Here is an 18,709-nt window from a genome sequence, read left to right as displayed (position 1 = left end):
TACACCGGGGATCACAACGTCTGCCTTGTCAACCTGAGCACTGTAGGTCCTGGAAGGGATTTTAGGTGCTAACGTGTGAGCTGCTTTTAGGTAAGAAAATTGCAGGAAGTAGACTATCCTGAAATTGCCAACTTCACCCATTTTGGGAGAACCCAAGATGCAAACTCACACTTGCGTTTCCTGCAGGCTGAGAGGCCTGTCTCTGCCCCCGGCCTCAAGGAACTTTGCCACTGAACAGGATAGGCATGGGTTTCTTGTTTTTTTGTGCTTGAGAGATGGGAATTCAAGTCCCACCCTGCTAATGGGCTCTATGGTATTTCTTGTCCTGTTTTTTCTGAGTAGGCCCATGGGCAACCTCACAAGAGACTTGACTGAACAGCCAGGACGGGCTTGAAAGGCTGGGTCCTCAGCTCTGGTGGGTCCTGAGTGTTAAGGGAGGAAGTGTGGCCCTTTGATGATGAGGCTTTGTGCCCATCTGTCCCTGTTCCGACTGTGTGCAGCCCGGTGTCCCTGCAGGTGGAGTGGACCCCAGTGGAGATGCCGGCAGGGGGCCTGTAGCCTTGGGAACCTTCCGGATTCATCCAGTGCCACTCACCTTTTCTGCCATGTTGGGTCATGAGGCCGGCGTAGTAGGATGCTGGCCCCTGAGCAGCTCAGGAGGCCCCAGAGGAAAGAAAAGCAAATGTTTCTCTCGTTTAAACCACTCTTGTGTGTTTTTATTCCCCAGGGAGGGAGGCTGGGGGAGCAGGACCAAATGCTTCCACAGCTAACGGAGCTGAACATGAGTTATTCGTAAACTAAGTCACTGAAACGCGGGTTTTCCCATTGTGGCGAGTTGCCGGGACCACGCACCTGTTGTCTTTCCTCGCAAGGCAGGTGGCTGCGTCACTGTCACCCAAATCTCTGGCAAACGGTGAGAAGAGATGGGCCTTCTGTGGGCGTGTTGGCTGAGTGTCCCCTGGACCTGGTGCTTGATTCCTCATGGGAGCTTTGGGTAGAGGAAGGTCTTGGCAAGAATTTGATTTCTCGATCGTCAACGTTTTCTCAACTCTGAAAATGTGCAGAGAATATATTGTTTAAAAGATGTTCGGACACCTCTATGTCAAGCACGCAAACGTAGAGATGATAGTCTAAGGAATCTCAAGCCACCCCACGCCCAGTGCGTGATCACCCCTCGACCCCATGCCCAGTGCGTGATCAGCCGTGTTTTGCAATCTTGCTGTTTCCTTCACACAGTGGTTCTGAGAGTGTGAACCAGCAGTGTCCGCAGCATCCGGGACTTGTTAGAAACGAGAATTCCAGGTCTCACCCCAGCCCCACCCGACCGGCAGCTCTGGGGGCCCAGCATCGAGTGTTAAACATCCCTCGGGGGGCCCGTGAAGCTTGAGAACCACTGCCTCTCTCCCCCCTCCAACTTCCCCTTTGTTGCATGGTTTGTGTTTGTTGACCCTCATTGGTGCAAACAATGGGCTCCATATGTTTGTACTGCTAGACTCTTCCCTGTGCGTCTCTAAACCACAGGACATTTGTCTCTGATATGGCAGACGTGACGTTACCACCTCCAACGAGCGCCCGGTGGATATTCAATCTCCCTGGATTATCCCTAAATTGCTTTTTTTACATCAGGCTTTATAATCTGGGAGTAGACAAGGTCACGCATTTCTGAGAAGGCGTCATGGGCATTCCAGCCCTCTGTGAGGTTCAGCGAGCCATGCCGTGACCCCACCCTGCTCCCCACCTGGCAGGCGACCCTTCTAGTTTCCAGCCACACCTCGGCTGGCACCACGTCTGCATCTAGGCTGGAGGTGGGGAGCGGGCTGGCGGGCCCCTGACACACGAGCAGGGGCGCCCGGCACACGTCAGGTGCTCTGTCTGGTTGATGCTTGAACAAGGAAGAGAAACAACAAGACCGATCACCTGCGCCCACAGCCCCAGAGGCAACACTGGGCCACACTGCCAATTAGGACGTCAGACGCTTTCTCCTTGAGCCCCGCACACATGCCTAGGTCGGAGACACGCGGGTCCCCTTGCAGGTACTGACCACGTTGTGTGGTTTCTGCTGTGGTCTGGCCACTCCTGACACAGAACAACTGAAGCCACGGGAACTCCCCTTGGTGGCCGGGGGAAAACTCAACGTGGAAAACGGGTAGGTGGTTTCTTAGCAACTGAACTGCCCTTAGAACGCACAGACTTGCCAAATCACTGTGTCGTACATCAGAAACCAATGTGGCACCGTGGTACAATACTCTATTTCAACACAAAACCTTAAGAAAGGAACTAGGAATCGAGAGGCGGACAGAGCGATAAGAGCTAACCTGCTCTTTCTGTGGGACGCAGCCATCAGCGATCACAGCCCACAGTGTGTCTCCAGTGGATAAGAGCACGGATGTCCACACCACCTGCACGCAGTGTTCACAGCAGCTCTGTTCATAATCGTGCCAAGATGTCCTCCGTGGGTGAATGGATAAGTAAACTGTGGTCCATCCAGACAATGGAATATTATTCAGTGTTGAAAAGAAACGAGTTGGAGCGCCTGGGTGGCTCAGTCGGTTGGGCGGCCGACTTCGGCTCAGGTCATGATCTCGTGGTTCATGGGTTCGAGCCCCACGTCGGGCTCTGTGCTGACAGCTCGGAGCCTGGAGCCTGCTTCCGATTCTGTGTCTCCCTCCCTCTCTGACCCTCCCCCATTCGCTCTCTCTCTCTCTCTCTCAAAAATAAACAGACATTAAAAAAAGAAAAAGAAATGAGCTATCAGGCCACGAAAAGACATGGAGGGACTGTAAGTATGTTCAGTTAGAAGGAAGCCGGCTGGAAAGGCTGTGTGATTCCAGCTATGTGACATTCGGGAAAAGGTAAAGCTGTAGGGACCGTAGACAGTCAGGGGTTGCCTGGAGGTGAGGAACGGGAGTGAAGAGGACACAGAGCACTCCAGGCCAGCGGAAGGACTCTGTGTGACTCTGTAATGGTGACACACATCATCATACATCTGTCCAAACCCACGGAAGGCACATACCCAAGTGAGCCCCAAGTGAGTGTAAACTGTGGACTGTGGGGGATGACGATGTGTCCCTGTGGGTTTGTGGGTTCATCACTTGCCACGAATGCCCCCCTCTGGTGGGGGGAGGCCGTGCACAGGGGGTGGGCGGGAGGCACGTGGGAAATCTCTTCCCGGGTTCGGCGTGAGCCTAAAACCACTCTAGAATAAAGTCTATTTTTAGAAGAAAAGGTGGACAAAGAGAGCTGGGAATGGGAAGACCCCTGCACCTGCCGGGGCCTCGTCTGGCAGAAACCAGGAAGGAGGCAGGTCCTGGCAGCACCAGCTGCTCCCCTCCCCCCCCCCCCAGCCCCACGGCTCCCCTTCCTCTGGGGGCACCTCAGGGCCCGCAGGCTTCTCAAGCCTCCCTACCCCCCTTTCGGCAGCATTTCTGCATTTGATGTTTACTCCACAACAGTGTTTTGTTGCTCAAGTTGCTGTGAACACAGACAAAATAGCAGGGATTCCCGGGAATGGCTTTAGATCTTCAGAAGAAAGGCACCCTATAAATCCAAGCCATTATTCCTAATGAAATGATTCACGACCTCCGTCTCCCATTTGTCCACTCCGTCAAATAAAAAGTACTCTCCGTTTTTCCCGCCTCCGCTTGTCCCACCGCCTCCTCCAGAGAATCTGGTTTCGGTTATTTGTGGGGCAGAGTTTATATTTGCTCCTGGAAACCTTTAGAGATTGCGCTCGTTTTGAACCAAACTGTAGCTTCCAGGGTTGAAATGAAGGCGGACGGGACCTGTCACCTTGAATCCTAAATCCTCAGGATTTAATCAGAGTCTGGGGTCTGGCCGGCCACCAGCTCAGGTGACATGTCCTGGGCTCAGCCCCGCTCTGCCCCCTCCCAGCAGAACCGCCTCCCAGCCCGGACGCTCTCTGAATCTTGAGAAGCCGCAAGCCCCCCATTTTCCTTGAATATCCATGACACCTGATGTGAACTTCTGAAAAGATGTTCCTTTAAACCTATAGACTTATTTGCAGCATTTTATTATCACTGTTCTCCGTTTCCCCCTTGTTTATGTCAACCTAATAGTACTGCATGTTTCTCGCAAGGATTCAAGGTCTGGGGTTGGCGGGTGGGCAACTGACCCCTTTCACCCCACATCCCCACCACGTTTTCACTCTGTGAAATAAAACAGTGCCATCTTAAAAAATTTTTTTTTTAATGTTTATTTATTTTTGAGAGAGAGACAAGAGTGTGAGCAGGGGAGGGGCACAGAGAGAGAGGGAGACACCAAATCCGAAGCAAGCTCCAGGCTCCAAGCTGTCAGCACAGAGCCCAATGGGGGGCTTGAACTCACGAACCATGAGATCATGACCTGAGCCACAGTCGGACACTCAACCAGCTGAGCCACCCAGACGCCCCAGTGACATCTTTTAAAGTATGAATACCTGATTGTTGCAGGACCATTTAGTGAAAAGGCTATTATTTCTCTATTAACTTGTTTTTGAAATTTGGTCAAAATCAGTTGTCCATACAGGGTGGCTGGATTCCTGGACTCCTTTCCACTCCACTGATCTTTTTTGTCTGTATTTTCAAGAAAGGTACACTGCCTCAATTACTGCAAACTCATTATAGTCTGGAAATCAGATAATGTTAGCATTCCAAATTAGTTCTTATTTTTAGAAATTACCTTGGCTGTTGTAGGTATTATGCATTTCTGTAGGACTTTTAGATTCAATTGTCAGATTTTTAAAAGCCTGCTGGAATTTCTGTTGGGGTTGCATTGATCAATTTGGGCAGAATTGACATGTGATCGATACTGAGTCTATCCACGCCTGATTAATGGGCTTTTTTTTTTTTCCTTTGGGAGGAGGGTTCACGATGTACCTGAGTTTTCAAAAGAGTAAAGGGCCTGAGAATCACCGCTTTCGAGGACTTGTGTGAGGAATATCTCAACGGGGACAGGACAAAATGTCCTGGACGTGGGGAGGACACACAGCCCTGAGCACGGCCGGGAGTCTTGCATGGAGGTGCCTCTTCAGGACCCCCGGGGACACCAGGCGGAGGGAGGGTGGGAGGCTCCAGAACGTCGGGTTTTCCAATTTCCAGCTTGCAGGCAAGAGACCTGGAATCTCAGCCAGGTTGAATGGGCGGCCAGAGTTGGGAAGTGTGGAAGCGGCATCCCATCTCCTGGTGACTGCGTCACCAGGTTCCTCGGCCAGCGTCGTGGGTGTGAACGGCCTGCTGGCTTGAGCGGGTGACCATGGTGCGCTAGCCCTCATGGGTGTAGACTGCGCATTAGCCCACGCGGGTGTAGACGGTGCCCTAGCCCGCGCAGAGGTGAGTCACTGAGGGTGTGCTGCTTTGGGCTGAAGCGTCTCAGGCCCCCCGGGGGAGAAGCACCCTGCCGTGCGGGTCGCAGGCAGGAGGACACCAGGGGTGCGTTGTCCCAAAGCCCACAAGCCAGTGTCAGTTTCAGCAGTCTCCACGTTGATGAGGGCTCTGCTCTGCAGCTCCTTCCGGCTCACCAAGTGGGCCACCATCGTCTGTGGGTGCAGCGGAGTCCCCAGGCGGTGCCCGGCCACCACGGCGGGCCCGTGTGGCTGTCAGCCTCGTGACCCGCAGCGTGGTTGCACCAGCAACGTGTAGCCGGCAGACCTCCTCTGCCGGCGCTCGAACTTTCCTGGTGACTCTCTGGGGGAGACGGTCACAGTCCCCACACTGGGCACCATGCTGCGCGACCGTGACTCCTTTGCCGTGTGTGGCCCGCCGTCGGCACACGTGGACCTGCCCCGGAAAGGCTGAGCCGCGAAGAGCACCTTTTACCCCGTGAAATATTTTAACCTCTGTGTTAGGATGCGGGGACGTTTGTCACCAGCCAGGTCCCCAGCGATGTACTTGTGATGACCGCCCTGCCAAACTTGTGCTCTGTGCCAACGCGGTGCTATGGCAACGACCCCGCCGCTCGCTCCCCAGGATGCCCGGGCTGTCCGCGTGGTGACAGCGTGGACGAGAAAGCATTTCACGGTGGCAGCTGCACGGACGTGAACACAAGACAGACTTCTGTTTCCCGAGGGCATCTGCAAACCAGACTGTTCCCGGATGCGGGCGTGCGGGCTGAGCTCCCGGCCATGCCGCATGTGGCTCAGGCTCCACTCGTCCCGCGAATCCCAAGACATGGGAGCGCATCTCTGACGATGAGAACAAGCACCAGGGATGCAAGCCTTTAATGCATTTGGTCAGACTTCTTGGGAAATATTTGTACGTATTTCTGAGCCGAACGCTCAAGTGCGGCTTCTCAGAGCTCCTCGACTGTCTTCGGCAAGACAGCTCGAAGAGGGTCTTTCCTCCGTGGGGGAGGGGAAGGCAGGGAGGCCACGTCAGGTCCCGAAAGGAGAGCCTTCCCGGGTAGGATCTGCTGACTCCCGGCGGGGGAGGAAGGCGCAGGAAAGGGGGCAGGAAGGCCACAGCTGTTGCGGCGTTAGGACGGCCTCGGGAAGGAGGGTCTGGCAGACGGGACTCGTGACAGAAGCCTCCCGTCCACCTGCTCAGCACCTGTTAGCTGTGTGTCTCTGGGCACACTGGCCAACGTCTACGATGACCAGGCCCTCGCCTGGAGAACCAGAGCAATAACCGTGGTAGCAGCAATTTCGTATTCACGAGGTCACTGGGGGCAGCCAATCGGATGATGCATTTAAGTCACTTGCAGAGAGCCCAGCGGACAGTGGGGACCATGAACGGTGCCTGTAACTACCAGTGACAGGTTGGTCACTTAAATGTCCTGAGCTCTGCTTCTGGGAGTAACTCTCGGAACGTCTGCATGCGGAGTGCCACTTTGTCCCCAGGCGCCGGGCCCCCACAGTGGCCTGCCACAAGGGACCAGGGAGCTGCCGGCCCAACAGGCCCCAGAGAGAGGGCTTCCCCGGCGGGACGGAGGAACTTCTGGTTCCGGCAACGTCACCGACCCCGGGAGCCCTCCCCGCCACTTTGACTCTGTAAAGCGGGGAGCCCGTTTCTGAAGCCCAGACCTCAGCTTCGGGCTGCCCAGCACCGAGGTGGTTCCAGCAAGAGGGACTCGGGCTCTGCCACGAAATTCCAAAGCTGTCTGGACCAGAGGGAGCGTTCCCGAGATGAAGTGAGGCAGCCACTTCCCAGGCCACAGGGAGGCCGTGTCAGGAAAGGGGGCTCCCGACTGATGAAGCGGCCGGAGGAGGGGGTGGCCGTGGCCCTGCGGGCAGGTGGTGGACAGCCACCCGTGGCGGGGGGGCTTCTCAGCGGTGGACGTGGGCAGGGTGGGCTCTAGGGGTCCCCGAACCGGGGGACCCCCAGACGCCTGTCAACAGGTGCATGGTAACCAGAACGAGGAGGAAAGGACACGGTGCTGCAGACGTGGAAGCAAGGCTGAATCTCCGTCCTGCTGAGTGGCTCAGCCAGTCCCAAAGGGCCACGTACTGGACCGATTCCTGACGTAAAACCCCTGGACTGACTTTTAGCAAGAAAAAGCAGAGCGGCGCACGCCCGGGGAAGGGCGGAGGGCGGGCGGGCAGCAAAGAGGCGGGAGGAGATGTGGGGGGTGGGGGAGGTGTCCCGTCTGGCTCACTGGGCTGCAGGCGTTAACACGCGCAGGGTGACAGGTGCACGCTGTCCCCCCTCCACAAAGCTCTTCCAGCCTCCGCCTGAACCCGGAGAACCGAAGCCACTAGCAGGTGAGCCGTGTGTAGGCGACCTTGCAGAAGGAGCCGCTGGGAGTCACCGACGCGGGAGCACTGGGAGGCGGCCGCGGCATTCTCAGGGCACCCTCGGGCCGCAGAGCGAGAGTCCGCCCCGTGTTTACGGGCAAACCGAGGCAGGTCACTCGCAGGGTGCATCTCTGCGTCGGCACCGAGTCCACTCTGAAGAGTAAAGTTCTTTCCCCGAAAAAGACTAAATGGTGTCCTGAGACAACATTATGTCTCTGAGGAGCTTGGCCACTGGTAGCCACGAAACAGCCATGTGAAGGGCTAAGGGCCTCCCCGGGGGCTCTGTCCCCAACTGCCTGGGGCCCGGGTGCACTTTCCTGGGAGCTGGACACCGCCAGGACACCCAGGGTCAGGGGACCAGGGGACCTCAGCTCAGGCAGGAGAGTCAATCACCCACTGCTCCTGCCCCAGAGGACACAGGACCCCTCCCCAAGAGGGTGGCTCTTTTTTTTTTTTTTAATGTTTATTTGTTTTGAGAAAGAGAGAGTGGGGGAGGGGCCGACAGAGAAGGAGAGAGAGAGAGAGAGAGAGAGAGAGAGAGACAGAATTCCAAGCAGGCTCCGAAATGTCAGCACAGACCCCGATGCGGGGCTTGAACCCAAGAACCGTGAGATCGTGATCTGAGCTGAAATCAAGAGTCCGACGCTTAACCCACTGAGCCACTCAGACGCCCCAGGGAGGGCAGCTCTTAAGGGAGGAGCGGCCAGAGCAGGAGCCCAGAGCCCAGGGCTGCCCCAGCGGCTGAAACCGTCCTGCAAAACCGCTCAGTCTCAGCAGATTTCCCGTTAGGAGATGACAGGGTTTGGGGGGATGTGTATGATTGCCATCCTGATTATCGTGATGGCTTCGTATGTGATACGAATGTCAACCGTGTTCTGAAGGTACCTTCTAAACACGCATTTGACGTCAATTATATACATCTCTTTAAATTTTTCTTTTCTTACAAAAGATTTCAAAGGTTACGGCTCCATTGCCAAGTAGGGGGTTACTCTCTCTCCTCCATCTGACTTGGAATTCTCCTGCCAGCTGACCACCTCTCCTTGAGATCTAAGATGTTCTCATCTGAACCACTGCAGGTTCCCTCACTAACAGGTTAGGCAGGTGCTGACTGGGCGCTTGATGGAGAATTGTTTGTGTCATTTTGCAAGCCATCCTTTGATAAAATTTACACCTATAATAATCATATACCTATGACAGTATAAACAACTGTCTGTAAGATGTCAAAACAAATCCTTCAAGAGACGATAGCTACAGACTTCGTATCTGAAATATTCTGTCCTTCATTGCTCACCCCGTGGAAGCAATTGTTTTGCGAGTAGATTTCTGACGACTTGAAGAATTCACAGGAGTATGCCATGAACCTAAGGACAACCAGCAAAATTTCATGACCTAGGGCATGATGTGAAGATGAGGACTAGACAGGATAATACCTGTTTTTCAAAGTGGGTGTCCAGATCTTTCTGGGAACGTGGGGGGGGGGGTGGGTGCGGAATCCGGAGAAACTGTGTAAAACAGAAAGCACGTGGTCCGTAAAAGGAGGCGCGTAGGGAAGTTGAGGTACCGGGATTTGTGCTTTGGTGTTCGGACTCACAGAGACTTGCCACAGGAGCACTCACGTCTATGTTACCCACTCAGAGGATTAAACCAATGCAGGAAAATGACGGGCAGAGATGCGGCGGTGAGAAAAGGGTCTAAGGAGAAAATTGGACAAGACAGAGGGTAACACAGAGGGTTTGACACACTTATCCGCGCTGACTTAGCCTCAAAGAGAGGACCAAACGTCCTGAGGCAGGTCACACTGGTCGGTGCACCTGTCCGAGACACGCACGCGCAGGCTCCCCTCTCGAGGGCTGCTCCGCCAGGTTCACACGAGGCAAGAACACAGCCCCGAGGGCAGGTGACTCAGCAGACGTGCACAGAGGCAGACCCCCACTGAAGGTTTGATCCCACCACACTTCCTCACCACCGTCTGGCAAGTACACTCATGGAAAGAATTACAGAAGGAAAGTTCCCTCTTTCCAATTTTTTTTGAGCAAAGAATGTTCAGTGTCAGATCTGTACATAACTATTATGCTCACATTGATCATGGCTACTACCCTCCTTGAGGAAAAGGGAGAGAGAGAGAGAGAGAGAGAGAGAGAGAGAGAGAGACAGGGACAGAGGGAGAGGGAGAAGGGTGTAGGGAGTAAATAAGGAAGAATACATTCCAATTGTCGGTTATACCTCAGCTGGAGGTATATTCAAGCTGGAAAAAACAAACCTAATATCATGAATAAAGGCTACTTTTTAATGTAGATATAAATACACTGCAAGATCAGAATTGTTCAAGCATAAGAAAAAAATTCAAATGATTCAATCTAAGATGTCAAAGAAATGAAAGGGAAGGGAGTTTCGGTTCAAGATGGTGATGTAGGAAGACCCTGAACTCACCCCTTCCCGGAACATGGCAAATCACACCTGCCCATAGAGCAGCTCCTCCTGGAGAACGAGGGCTGACTGATGACCACTGAACAACAGAGACAGAGAGAATGGCAAGAGAGAGAGACACAGTAACAAAGGGACCCCCGCCCCGGAAGAGCCAAAGCAATCCTGAGGAAGAAGAACGAAGCCAGAGGCATCACCCTCCTGGACTTCAAGCTGTGGGTCCTCACCCGAGCAACTGCCCCCCACCCCCGCAGCAGCACCAACCCCCCTCCAGAGCCCCGGGGCCTGCATGCATCCTCACCCTGGGCTCCCCGGGAGAGGGCAGAGAATGCACAGACAAGAACACGGCGCCTGGGATCTTCTCTCGACCACTCCCCACCCAAGGCCCCGTTTCTTTGTCCCTCCCGCCACCCAGGGGTGGCCGGGTCTCTTCCAGATACTCAGGAACCCGACTGAGCCTCCTGGATCCACGTTCAGCCTCCACACCCTGTTCTGGGCCAATGGCCTGGCCGGTTCTCCTGGGAGCCCTGCTCTCACCGCAGCACATTCACTCCCTTCGGTTCTTGGCCAGAGACCGTCCCACAGATGGTGGGGACAGCAGGAGGTGATACGTACAGTTGTCATTCTCTCCCCATCCAAGAGGAGAACGTCTAGTTTGGCTTCAATTCTTCAAGCACTTACTACATAGTGGGTGTCGGGGAGGCCACATGAACTGAAACACACTTTCCGTCCTTAAAGAGCTTTACTCTTTTAGGCTTTGACAGTTCGCACAAACTGCTCTATGGCAGAAAAAAAGAAGGGGAACAAGTTGCTGGTCTACGTAAAGCTGGTTTTTATCCCACCGAGCAGGCCCTTACAATCATCCTCCTGAAGAGCACACATCTTGGTGAGGCCCCAGGAGGGGGGTTCTGTCTTGCAAAGATTCCCAGCAACAGACTCTCTCTACACTGGCTAAGCCTTTGCCGTGAACTTAAGACATGGTTCTGTGTCCTTGAGGTTTTTGTAAGGAGCCACGCTGTGGTTTCCCAGGAGTTGAGATTATAAATTACCTGTAAGTCAATCAAAACAGATGGTAAATTCTAGGAGATTTTTTTCTGCCCTCCTATGGCTTTCCAACACAAGAAGAAACATAAATTTATTCTCAGCTGCTAGGAAACTGCTGGCTTGTAAAAAGGATCTTAGAGTTTTGGGCAAACAACAGATTGAAGGTCTGGTGATCATAATGCTTGAACACCTCTCTTTTAAAAAAATTTTTTTAAATGTTGATTGGATCCTATTAGTTGATGGTGTTATCGAGGTCTTCTATATACTTGCCAATTTTCTTTCTAGTTCCCCTATCATTTTCTGAGAAAGAAGGGTTGAAGTTGCAAACTCTAAGTGTGGATTTCTATTTCTCCTTTCCTTTCTATCAGTTTTGCTTCACAGAGTTTGAAACTCTCTTGTTTAATGAATACATATTTATTGTTAGATCTTCCTCATAAATTGACCCTTTAATCATTCTGTAATCTTTCTCTCTGTCTCCAGTAATTTTTGTGTGTACTGTGGTCCATTTTATCTGTTATTATTATAACCACTTTTCCTATCTTTTGATTGTTTCCACAGCATATGGCATATATCTCCCATCCTTTTGCTTCCAACCTACCAATATTAATATATTTGAAGTGAATTTCTTAGAGACAGAATATTTTGGATTATGAATTTTATCTACTCTGCCACTCTCCATTTTTAATTTGTGTGTTTAAAGCATTTACATGTAATGTAATTACACTTTAAATTATTGATATAGTGGGACTTAAACTATGTATATGTGTATGTACGTATGAATGTATTCTGTTCTCTCTTGTTTTCATTTTTCTCTTTTCCTTTTTCTGCCTTCCTATGGGTTACTTAAACATTTTAGACTTTCATTTTGATATATCTAGAGTGGGGATTTTTAGTGTATCTCTTTGAATAGCTTTTTGCGTGGCTAGCTTAAAAGCACTTTCTCTCGTCCTTCTTTTAAGGTGGGTAAGCTGGTGACAAATACTCTTACTTATTCTTCATCTAAGAATGTCTTTATTAGCCCTTCATTCTTAACAAATGTTTTCATTGGATACAGAATTCAGGGTTGGCAGGGTTTTTCCCCCCTAAGCACTTAAAGATGTTGAACTATTTCCCTCTGGCTTCCATGGTTTCTGGTGAGAAATTACCTGCATTTAAATAGTTTTCCCCATGAACGTGCCATTCTTTATCATTATCTCAACATTATTTTTCTTTGCTTTAGTTTTCATTAGTGAGACAATTATATATATCTTGATATGGATTTCTTTGGGTTTATTCTGTTGGGAGTTTTCTCAGCTCATTTTGTGTGTGCATGATAAGAATACTTGACATGAGACCTACCCTTTTAACAAATTTTTAAATGTAACATACGGTAATGTTAACCAGAAACACAATACTGTACAGCAGATCTCTAGAACCTAATCATGTTGCATAACTGAAGTTTTATATCCATTGAGTAGCAAATCCTTATATTCCCCTATACCCTACCCTGGCCACCACCATTGTACTCTCTGCCTCAGTGTGTTTGACTACTTTATATAACTCCTATAAGAATAACATCCAGTATTTGTCATTCTGTGACTGTTTTATTTCACTTGGGATGTTATTCTCAAGTTTCATCTATGTCTATATACCACCTTTTCTGTATCTACTTGTCCACCAGTGGATTTTTAGCTTGTTTCCACATCTTGGCTATTGTGAATAATGCTGCAATAAACACAGGAGTTCAAATATCTATTTGAGATGGTAATTTCAATTCTTTTGGACAAATACGTGGAAGTATCATTGTCACATAATAGAGTATATCTGTTTTTAAATTGCGAGGAACCTCCATACCGTTTTCTACTGTTGCCGACCACTTTGCATTCCCACCAACAGTGCACAAGAATCCCCATTTCTCCACATCCTCACCAACACTTGCTGTCTTTATATACAATAGCCGTCCTGACATTCTAACCGTGTGAGGTGATAGCACATCGTGGCTTTGACTGCATTTCTCTGGTGATGGGTGATGTTGAGCATCATTTTATACTCCTGTTGCCATCATATGTCTCCTTGGAGAAACTGATATCTGGGTCCTTTGCTCTATTTAAACTTAGGTATCTATGTATGCTTTTGAATTGAACAAGTTCCTCATACATTTTCGATATTAACCCTGTATCAGATAGATGGTTTGCAAATATTTTCTCCCATTCTGTCAGTTGCCTACACTCGGCTGCCCTTCCTCTCTTTTCATTGTTTCCTTTGCTGTGCAGATGGAGTTTAGTGTTTGGCTATACTTCATTTTTAGTTTTGTTGCTTGTGTTTTTGGTGTCCTATTCGAAAAATCACTGCCCAGAACAATGTGATGGGGTTTTCCCTCAGGTCTTCGCTAGGAGTCTTAGATTTCCAGTCTTATGTGTCAGCTTTTCATCCCTCTCCAGTTGAATTTTGTGTGTGGTGTAAGATAAGAGTCTAATTTTATTGCTTTGCGTGTGGACATTCAGTTTTCCCAGCACCGTTTGTGGAAAAGACTCCCCTTTCTCCATGTGTGTTTTTGGCACCCTTGACCATATATGCATTGGCCAGCAGTTGTTTCTGGGCTCTCTACTCTTTGCCATTGATTTATATGTCTGTTATTATGTCAGTATTATACTCTTTTAATTATTGTAAATTTGTAATGCATTTTGAAATCAGGAAATGTGACACCTTCAGCTTTGTTCTTCTTTCGTAAGATTTGAGCTTCTTTTTGGTTCAACATGAATTTTAGAATTCTTTCCTGTTTCTGTAAAAATGCCACTGTGATTTTGATAAGGATTGCATTGTATCTGAAGGTCATTTGGGGTAGTATAGACATTTTAATAATAATTCTTCCAATCCATGAACATGGATGTCTTTCCATTTATTTATGTCTTCTTTAATTTTATTCATTAATGATGCACTTTTCAGTATACAAGTCTTTCACCCCCTTAATTCATTCCTAGGTATCTTATTCCTTTTGATGTTGTCATGAGGGATAATTTCTTAACTTCCTTTTCAGATAGTTCGTTGTTAGTTTACAGAAACGCAACTGGTTTTTGTATGTTGATTTTGTATCCTGTGACTTCACTGAATTCAGTTACGTTATTTTTTTTTTTACTTTAAAATGTTTTTTTAAATTTATTTTGAGAGAGAGAGAGAGAGAGAGAAGGAACAGGAGAGGGGCAGAGAGAGAGGGAGAGAAAGAGAACCCCAAGTAGGCTCCGTGTTGTCAGTGCAGAGCCTGACATGGAGCTCTTACTCATGAACCGTGAGATCATGACCTGAGCTGAAATCAAGAGTTGGATGCTTAACTGACTGAGCCACCAGGGCGCTCCCCAGTTATTAGTTCTAACAAATTTTTTATGGAGTCTTAAGGATTTTTTACACACTACTATATTATCTGTAAAAGGAAATTAATTTTACTTCTTGTCTTCTGATTTGGATCCTTTTATATATTTTTTTCATATCTAATTTCTCCAGCTAGGCTCCTCATTCTACGCTTGACTTCAGAATCTAAACCTCATTTGCAATCAAAGTCAATCCTGCAGACCAAATTTGTGATTGTGGAGGTGTTTCTGAGAATGGACATTAACTAAACACACAATCAGTTACCAAGATGTTAAATTTGTTTGCTAACATGCAAAGCGGTGAACGAGTATTGATAGGAACAAATGAGCTCACAAACCTAAGTGGCGAAAATACCAGCTACTTAGAAGCACTAAGGTGAAAATATTGATTTGAGTTTCAAAGTGATTATAGGACTTTTTAACTAACTGCATGTTAACATGGTTTTTTGAATGTTGTCTAGTGCATAAATCCATGATGAAATATTTTACACTTTGTGCCTTTGATTCCATAAACTCTTGAGAATTTGTCCTATTTTGAGTTTTAAAATTGTCTACTTCTCGAAAATCAAGGACGATATTGTTTTCTTTCCCTCTCTAATATTAGACTCATGGTCATGTTTGTGGTTATCTTCTGGCTGGGGCTTTTATATTCAAGGTATCATTTGGAAACCAGTATCTTAGTTTTTACTTATTACACTAATGAGGAAACTTGGGAAAGTCTTAAGGGGAATTCCTGACATTCTGCAGTTCCCTGCCCCAGATCTGTCACAATAGATGCCAAACAGTGGGTGTTGGTCTGTCGGACTCTGTTAGTTACTATTCTCTTTTTGGCCGGGCCCCACGATTCAAGCTGAAAATATCAGGTATTCATTTTACCAGCTTTCCTTACAGCTAAACATAGCCATGTGACCCAGTTCTGGCTAATGGAATCCAAGGAGAGATCTCTTGGAAGATTTCTGGAAGATTCTGTCCTCCCTGATGAAAGAAGAAAGGAATGTGAGAAGAGATTCTTTTCCTTTTTTTCAGCCTTCGTACATATTTGTATGAGGTTGTGAGAGTCAACTGTGGCAGTCCTCTTGTGGTGACCAGGTGACAAGACCGAAGGAAAAGCCAATAGGTTGAGGACAGAGGATGTAAAAGAATGTATGTAAAATGCCAAGATAAGACAGTGAGAGAAAAAGAGAGGAACAAAAGAGGTACGAAATAAATAGAAAGCATTAACGAAATGGCAATAGTAAGTCCTTACCTATCAATGATAACTGTAAATATATATGTGTTAAATTCTCTAATTGAAAGACATGGAGTGGCTGAATGAATAAAAATAAAAAGATCCAATTATATGTTATCTTTAAGAGTCTCACTTCAGTTTAAGGACACAGAAGGCTAGAACTAAATACATGAAAAGAGGTATTTTATGCAAATGGCAACCAAAAGGAAGCAGGATGGCTATGCTCACATATGCTAATATCAGACACAATAGTCTCCAAGTTAAAAACTCTCACAGAAGACAAAGTCATTATATAATGACAAAAGGTTCACTTCATCAGGAAAATATATATGCATCCAACACCAAAGCACCTAAATATGTAAAGAATACTAACAGAACTGATGTGAGAAATAGACAGTAATACAATAATAGTCAGGAGCTTCAATGCCCCACTTAGAATAATGGATATTGCAATATCTCCTCTTCCATTTCTGATTTTATTTATTTGAGTATTTGCTCTTTTTTGCTTGGTCCAGCTACATGTGTGTTGATTTTGTTTACCTTTTTAAAAACCATCTTACTTTTGTTGATATTTGATATTCAACAAGGGTGCTAAAAACACAAAACAGGAAAAGAATATCTCTTCAATAAATGATGTTACTGGGTGTCCACATGCAGGAGAAGGAAGTTGGACCCTTACCTCACACCACACACAAAAACAAACTCAGAATTGACTGGATAATTAAGCATAAGACCTGAAACCACAAAACTAGAGAAAATAAAACATACAGAAAAACTTCTTGGACAATAATTTTTTGGATGTGACACCAAAAGCACAGGGAACAAAAACAACAAAAAAGATAAGTGAGATGACATCAAACCAAAAACCTTTGCGGAACGAAGGAAACAATCGGAAGATGGAAAAAGTAATCTATGGAATGGCAGGAAATATTTGCAAACCCCGTATCTGATAAGGGGCTAAGAACCAAAATATATAAGGAACTCCTTCAACCAAAGAGCAAAAAAGCCAAATAACCCAATTTAAAAAAAAGCAATAGACTATCAGTTTCTTCAAGGAGACTACAAATGGCCAACCGGTATCTAAATGACTCTCAACATCACTAATGTCAGGAAAATGCAAATCAGAACCACATGAAACAGCACCTCACACCTGGCAGAAATGCTATTACCAGAAAGATGAAAAATAACAAGTGTTGGTGAAGATGTAGGGGAGAAAAGGGAACTTTTGCTCACTATCGGTGGGAATGTAAATTGGTACAGTCACTGGAAAACAGTATGGAGGTTCCTCAAAAAATTAATAAAAGGACCACATGTGATCTGCCACCCTACTTCTGGGTAAACATTCAAAGGAATGGAAATCAGGATTACCTGAGACAAGACGTCTTCTCACTGCCATGTCCCCTGCGGCATTATTCACACTAGTCAAGGTATGGAAATGACCTAAATGTCCACCAGGGGGTGGACAGGTAAAGAATATGTGTGTGCGAGGCTGTGTATGCACACGATGGAATTATTAACCTTAAAGGAGGAGGAAATCCTGCAAAACCTGCATGGAGCTGGAGGACATTATGCTGGGTGAACTAGCAAGACACAAAAAGACGAATATTTACCTGTGAAACCAAAATAGTCAGACCTGAATCAGAGAGGAGACTGGTGGTTGCCAGGGGCTGGGGGAAGTCAAAGGTTACAAAGTTTCAGTTATGCAAGATGAAGGTAGAAACCGACAACTGTGAGGTGACGGATATGTTAATTAGCTTTATTGTGGTGATCGTGGTAACAGTGTATATGTATAACAAAACATCACATTGTGTGCCATGAGTATATACAATTTTTATTCATCACACTGATAAAGGAAGGGCAGGGGAAACGTTTTGAAGACTGAAATCATAACAGGTATCTTTTTTGATTACAATGCAATGAAAGTAGAAGTCAGCAAGAGAAGGAAAATGGGAAAATTCACAAATATGTGAAAAGTGAACAACACACTCAAACAGAGTCAAAGAAGAAATCACGTTGTGGTCAGAAAAGGTATTTGATGTGATTTCAAGCTCCTCAAATTTGGGGATGCTTGTTTTGTGTCCTAACAAGGGATCTATCCTGGAGAACATTCTGTGTGTGCTTGAGAACAATGTGTGTTCTTCTTGTGTTAGGTGGGATATTCTGTGTATGTCGGTCAGGCCCATTTGGTCCACAGTGCTCCAGATTTCTGAATCCTTGTTGATTTTCTGCCTAAATGATATATCCATTATGTTAAGTGGGCTATTAAGTCCTCTGCTATTATTGTATTGGTGTCTCTTTCTGTCTTCACATACATCAATATTTGCTTTGTACCATTAAGTGGTTTGATGTTGAGTGTGTATATTTATAACTGTTGTATCTTTCTGTTGACTGACACTTTTATTATTACATAGTGACCTTGTTTATATCTTATGACACTTTTAGACTTAAAGTTTATTAGTAGCATGGCTACTCTTGCTTTTTTGTTGTTGTTGTTGTTACAATTTGCTTGAAATAGCATATCCCTTCACTTTTAGCCTGTGAGTGTACTTAAAGGTAAAGTGAGTCTCTTGTAGTCACATATGGTTGGATTCTGGGTTTTTGGTTTTGTTTTGTTTTATTTTAAATTCCTTTGGCTACTCAATGCCTTTTGATTAGTGAGTTTAATCCATTTACACTTGCAATAATTATTAATAGGTAAGGACTCACTATTGCATTTTGTTTGTTCTTTTCTATTTTGCAATTGTTTGGTCCCTCTCTCACTGTCTTCCTTGGATATTTGATGATTTGCTTTGATTCATTTCTCTTTGTCTTTTGTGTGCCTATTATAGGTTTTTTTTTTTCTTTTTTGTGGCTATCTTTGGGCTTGCATGAAATATCTTATTGTTATAAACCCTCTATTTTATTTTTTTATGTTTATTTATTCATTTTTGAGAGAGAGGTTGA

At 47.0% G+C, this 18,709-nt stretch overlaps 1 protein-coding gene across 1 annotated transcript in view; it reads right to left on the bottom strand.

Moving 5' to 3' along the window:
- Positions 1-381: 381 nt before the first annotated feature.
- The window catches only part of NXNL2 (nucleoredoxin like 2), a 211,395-nt gene continuing 193,067 nt past the window's right edge, over positions 382-18,709 (bottom strand). Inside the window, exon 4 of the transcript XR_007459820.1 lies at positions 382-1,050. The gene's annotated coding sequence lies outside the window, so the exon portion shown is untranslated. The remainder of the gene's footprint in view (positions 1,051-18,709) is intronic.

The sequence above is a fragment of the Panthera uncia genome, chromosome D4 (assembly GCF_023721935.1).
Source record: "Panthera uncia isolate 11264 chromosome D4, Puncia_PCG_1.0, whole genome shotgun sequence".
Classification (NCBI taxonomy): Eukaryota; Metazoa; Chordata; class Mammalia; order Carnivora; family Felidae; genus Panthera; species Panthera uncia.
Note: the sequence above shows the minus strand (reverse complement) of the source record. Positions and strands in the feature narration are given on the sequence as shown.